We start from the raw sequence: 5,691 nt of genomic DNA, 5'->3' as shown, positions 1-5,691 counted from the left end.
GGAAAGAGAAAGAAATCAAAGGAGAGGGAGATAGAGACAGAGACAGAGACAGAGAGAGAGAGAGAGAGAGAGACTCTGACTCAGACTGAAAGAAGCAGAGACCACAAAGATGTTTGAGAAATACAGTCCCAACGGGATTCACACACACTTGCCATCACCTACCCCCTTCCTCACATCCTCACTCCAGGAGGCCCCCGGTGGCCCATCTGCCTGGAACCAGCACTTTTCCCTTTCTCTTATTATCCCCGGATCCTAGCTGAGTGCGGAGAACATTCTCTTGTCTTTCGTTTTCTCATCCATGTCCTCCCCTCTGTTGTCCTTCCCATTACCCCATCCTTGTTGCCTCTCTTCCTCTCTTTCATCATCTGATGGGCAGCCCAGGAAGGGCCAAGCCCAGGTCTGATTAATCACTGCTTCCCCAGAATCATCCAGTTCAGGCTCGATTCCTGGATATGTTAATTGAATGAGTGAATGTCTTTCTCAATATCCTTCTTTTCCTAGTGAACTCCTACTCATCCTTCAAAACGGATGAATTGTCATGTAAATATCTGATATCCAGGATGGTCTCAGCGACCCCTGTGAAAGGGTCGTTCGACTGCCAAAGGGGTTGCGACCCCCAGGTTGAGAACCGCTGATGTATGCTCTCTCATTTACTTCTCACAAGAATCTTTTTCATCTCAATTTCACAGGAAGTGGGGATGGGAATTGAGGTAGAGCCGTCAATGTCACACAATAAGTTATAGAAATACATTTCCTTTCAGAACTGGTGAACTCCTCCTTATCCTTTAAAACCCCATGAAGCCCTTGCTGGGTGGCTCCGTTGGTCGGCGCTTCATCCCATACACCAAAAGGTTGCCTGTTCAATTCCCAGTATGGACACATGGTTGGGTTTTGAGTTCAATCCCAGGTCGGGGCGTTTAGAGGAGGCAACTAATTGATGTTTCTCTCTCACATCAATGTTTCTCTCCCTTCCTCTCTCTCTAAAGTCAAGAAAAACTTATCCTAGAGTGAGGATTAAAGAAAACAGCACTCCACGCAATGCCTCCTCATCTGAGGAGACATCCCTGACTCCTTTAAGGAGAGACCTTGCCACCTGGCCAGTGTGGCTCAGTGGTTGAGCATCAACCTAGGAACCAGGAGGTCATGGTTCAATTCCTGGTCAGGGCACACACCCAGGTTGTGGGCTCCATGCCCAGTAGGGGGCGTGCAGGAAGCAGCTCATCAATGATTCTCATCATTGATATTTCTATCTCTCCCTGTTCCTTCCTCTCTGAAATCAACCCTATGTGTGTGTGTGTGTGTGTGTGTGTGAGTGTGTGTATATTAGAGGCCCCATGCATGAAATTCGTGCATGGTGGGGGGGAGCTGGAAGGTCCCTCAGCCCGGCCTGCACCCTCTGCAATCCAGGACCCCTCGGGGGATGTCCAACTGCCTCTCCTAATCCAGGACTGCTGACTCCTAACTGCTCACCTGCCTACCTGCCTGATAGCCCCTAACTGCTCCCCTGCTGGTCTGATTGCCCCTAACCACCTCTGCCTTGCCCTGCACCCATGACCCAGGATGCCCTCCTCCAGCCGGTCACAGGCACTCAGGACCTGTGCCAGCTTTGCCCGGGCCGGTCGCAGCTGCAGGGGACCATGGGCGGGTAGCTTCACCTGGGCCACAGCCGCAGGTGCTGGGACCCAGGACAGTGGGGCATGTGGCTTGTCCCTCTCCCAGGCCACAGCCTGGCTGGTCCCCATTCCTCTCTTGAGAGCTCATTTGTGCCTGGTTAGTCCCCATTCCTCTCTCCTCAGTGTTGAGTGTCTGAGCAGTTGTGGCACAAGGGTGTGAGGGCATGATGATCATTTACATATTCTCACCTGCCTGCCTGCCTGATTGCCCCTAACCCCTCTGCCTGCCTGCCTGCCTGCCTGCCTGATCACCCCTAACTGCTCCCCTGCTGGCCTGATCACCCCTAACAGTCTCTGCCTCACCCTGCACCTGGGACCCAGGTTCCCTCCTCCAGCCAGTTGCAGGCACCCGGGACCCAGGCTTCCCTCCCTCTGGCTCACCGCAGGCACCCAGGACCTGAGCTGGCTTCTCCTGGGATGGCCTATGCTGCCAGGGACCTCAGGACAGGCAGCTTGTCCCTCTCCCGGGCCATTGGTGCAGGTGCTGGCACCTGGGACCACAGGGGTGTGTGGCTTGTCCCTCTCCCAGGCCACAGGTGCAGACGCAGCACTGGCGCCCGGGAGCATGGGGCAGACGACTTGTCCCTCTCCCAGGCCACAGCCTAGCCGGTCCCCATTCCTCTCTTGCGAGCTCATTTATGCCTGGCTGGTCCCCATTCCTCTCTCCCCAGTGTTGTTTGAGCCGTGGCGGCGTGACAGCGTGACAACATGATGACCATTTGCATATTAGCTCCTTATTATATAGGATATATATTCCTGGCCAATATATATATATTGGTTGGCCAATGTTGCTCAGTAGTTGAGCATTGACCTATGAACCAGAAGGTCACAGTTTGATTCCTGGTTAGGGCACATGCCCAGGTTGCAGGCTTGATCCCCATTAGGGGGTGTGCAGGTGGCAGCCAATTACTGATTCTCATCATTGATGTTTCTATCAGTCTCTCCTTCCTTCCTCTCTGAAATCAATAACAACACATTTTTTAAAAAACAGAAGAGACATTGGCCCTCCTCAGGGCACACTGTACCTTTTTCTCTGACAGCATTGACCAATTTATGTTATTATTATTATTTTTTATTTCAACAGTGTATTGCCCAGCCGGTGTCGCTCAGTGGTTGAGTGTCGACCTATGAGCCAGGAGGTCACAGTTCAATTCTGGTCAGGTCACATGCCCAGGTTGCAGGCTTGATACCTAGGGCTTAGAAACATCGATGAGAGAGAGACATCGATCAGCTGCCTCCTGCACATCTCCCACTGGGGATGTGCCCGCAACCCAGATACATGCCCTTGACCGGAACTGAACCTGGGACCTTTCAGTCCGCAGGCCGACGCTCCATCCACTGAGCCAAGCCGGTTTCGGCAATAAAAAATATTTTAAAGAAATGTATTGAGTGGCTTCTGTGTACCAGGTACTGACTAGGTGCTTAGAAAAACACAAGTGAATAAATGAGACTCCCTGCCCTCATGAACTGTGTGGGAGGAGGAGGGAGACAGATCATTTGGGAGTAAACAAATAAATGAGATAGTTTCTGCTACGACAAGTGCCCCCCCCCCAAAAATAACTAAATAAGCAAAGCAATAGATTGGTGACTTGGGAGTAACCCCTTTAGCCAGGGCAATCCTGGAGGGCCTCTGTGAGGAGGGCACCTTGGCGTGAAGACCTGCATGCCCAGAATGTAAGATTTGCCTGTCGCCCTGACCTGCGGTAGCAGCTCCGTGAGGGTAGGGCCCAGTCACCCCGGGGAACTGAGGCAGGACAGGATTCCATAAACTCTGGAGACGACTAAAGAAACGGGTGAATGGCCTTTGGAAATGAATCAAGTGTTCAAGTCCCGCCCACTTTGCTTCCAATCCTCCCATAACAAACTCAGCTGATGCTTCATGATGGTTTCCTGGGTGTGCTGATGGGAGCAGGGAGGAGTCCGTGCCAGGGACTGTGCACCAGTCATCTGTGGGGGCAGCGACCGTGTGGTCACCGCTATGTTCCCAGCCCAGCACCCGACCTGCCATCCAATAAACGCTCAACAAACTGGTGTGCGAATGGGGGCACAAGAACCACCTGTGCTGAATGGAAAATTTCTGTTGCTCATAGGGTCGGCTTACGTTTCTGTTCCAAACGCCAGGCTAAGTGGAGGTGCAAGAACAGTTGCTAACTTTGCCTGGACTCAGTATCATCGCCCCACGCCTCCCAGTCCCACTCCTGGCACAGGAATATTTACACGGAGACAGTTCCAGGGAGAGGAAATGAACCCTTCTTCCCACGTTTTTCAAACAAAATCCCAAAGCCATTTCGGGAGTGGGGTCTGGAAGATGGAGCTGGCCTTGGGTTATGGGCGTTGGGTGAGGGCTGAGCATGGAGACGCGGCGAGCTTGCGACTGCAGCTTTTGGTGGGTGAAGGGATGCCATTGGATTTCACAAGCAAACGGAACCATTTCCCCTACATGTCAGCAGGCTTCTTTGTGGGGATGTAACAGCAGAGGAGAGGAGAGTTCCTCTGGCCTTAGAGGCTGGGGCGGCGACAGGGTGACGTCTCTTGGGTTCCAGTGGCCCCAGGAAGGCCAGCTGGTACCAGGTGACTCAGAGCCAGCCCGGCTCCTGCTGTACAGGACCAACTGGTGTTGGGTGGGCCCAGACACGGGACACAGTGGGAGGAGGGAAGGAGGAAGAGGTGCAGTGATGCTTCAAGGAACTTCCAAGTGGGGTGTGGGCCCTGTGATGCTCCCCTCGGCTCTGGGGTGTGTGAGGGGGTAGGATGGGGGACTGCCCAGCGCTTTTCTCCCCAGGACACAGAGTCACACACGTTGTCACCAGGAGCTGTTTGCAGATCATGACGTTATCGGAGGACTACATGGGTGGGATTCGTCCATTGCTAGTGGGACTGTGGTACTTGCGACATCTTCAGAAAAAGAGCCTGCTAAGGCTGGCTCAGGATGAGGAGTGATATTTACCTGTGTGAAATTACACGCCTCCGTTTCCAAAGTCCCACATCCCTTAAACTGGTTCTGGAGAATATCCAGCGAGGGCTTCAGTAGAGCTAGAAGAGAGAAAAAGTAAAAATGAGTCATTGGGCCCTGACTGGTTTGGCTCAGTGGATAGAGCGTCGGCCTGCAGACTAGAAGGTCCCAGGTTCGATTCCGGTCAAGGGCATGTACCTGGGTTGCAGGCACATCCCCAGTAGGAGGTGTGCAAGAGGCAGCTGATCGATGTTTCTAACTCTCTATCCCTCTCCCTTCCTCTCTGTAAAAAATCAATAAAATATATTTTTTAAAAAAAAATGAGTCATTGGCATTCCCTCGGCTGGCAAAGGTATTTTATGAAGTCTTAGCAAACTTACTGACATTTTTTGGAAAAATATTTTTATGGATTTCAGAGCAGAAGGGAGGGAAGCATCAATGATGAGAGCGAATCATTGATCCACGGCCTCCTGCACGCCTTGCACTGAGGATGGAGCCCGCAACCCCGGGCACGTTGCCCTGACGGGGAATTTGAACCGTGACCTCCTGGTTCATAGGTCGATGCTCACCCACTGAGCCACGCTGGCCGGGCTTAGAGAGAGTTATTTTCATGGAGACAGGCATTCAGTAAAATTTACAGAGTCAGTAAACCACAGGTGACTGGAGTTAGTCTGATCGGCTTAGGTAAGATTCATTCCTCGGAATTGGTATTTTAACCCTTTGTTCGCCACAAGCGTCTGTAGATGCTTTAAAATCTTTTTTTTTTTTTCCATGAGAATTTTCAACGGAAAATATTCAAGGACACCCGTATTGTGAGTAATATATTTATTTTTTATACTATTCATTGCAAATTGATTTTTAAAAAATTTCAATTAAAAATATCTTGATGTGTGGGCATGGTCTCCGTGTTGGACGCGTGGCAGTTAACTGGTTAATAGATTATTTAGATAAGCTTATTGGAAACTAGATATTATCATTACAAAGGCAGACAGGTCTTTTGTATTGTTTTTTTTTTTCTCAATCCCTGGAGATCTCGCTGCCCGGGAAAGTCCTCAAAATTTTGAT

Source organism: Myotis davidii, unplaced genomic scaffold, assembly GCF_000327345.1.
Source record: "Myotis davidii unplaced genomic scaffold, ASM32734v1 scaffold212, whole genome shotgun sequence".
Taxonomy (NCBI): domain Eukaryota; kingdom Metazoa; phylum Chordata; class Mammalia; order Chiroptera; family Vespertilionidae; genus Myotis; species Myotis davidii.
The sequence above is the reverse complement of the archived record's forward strand: the minus strand, read 5'-3'. Positions refer to the sequence as shown.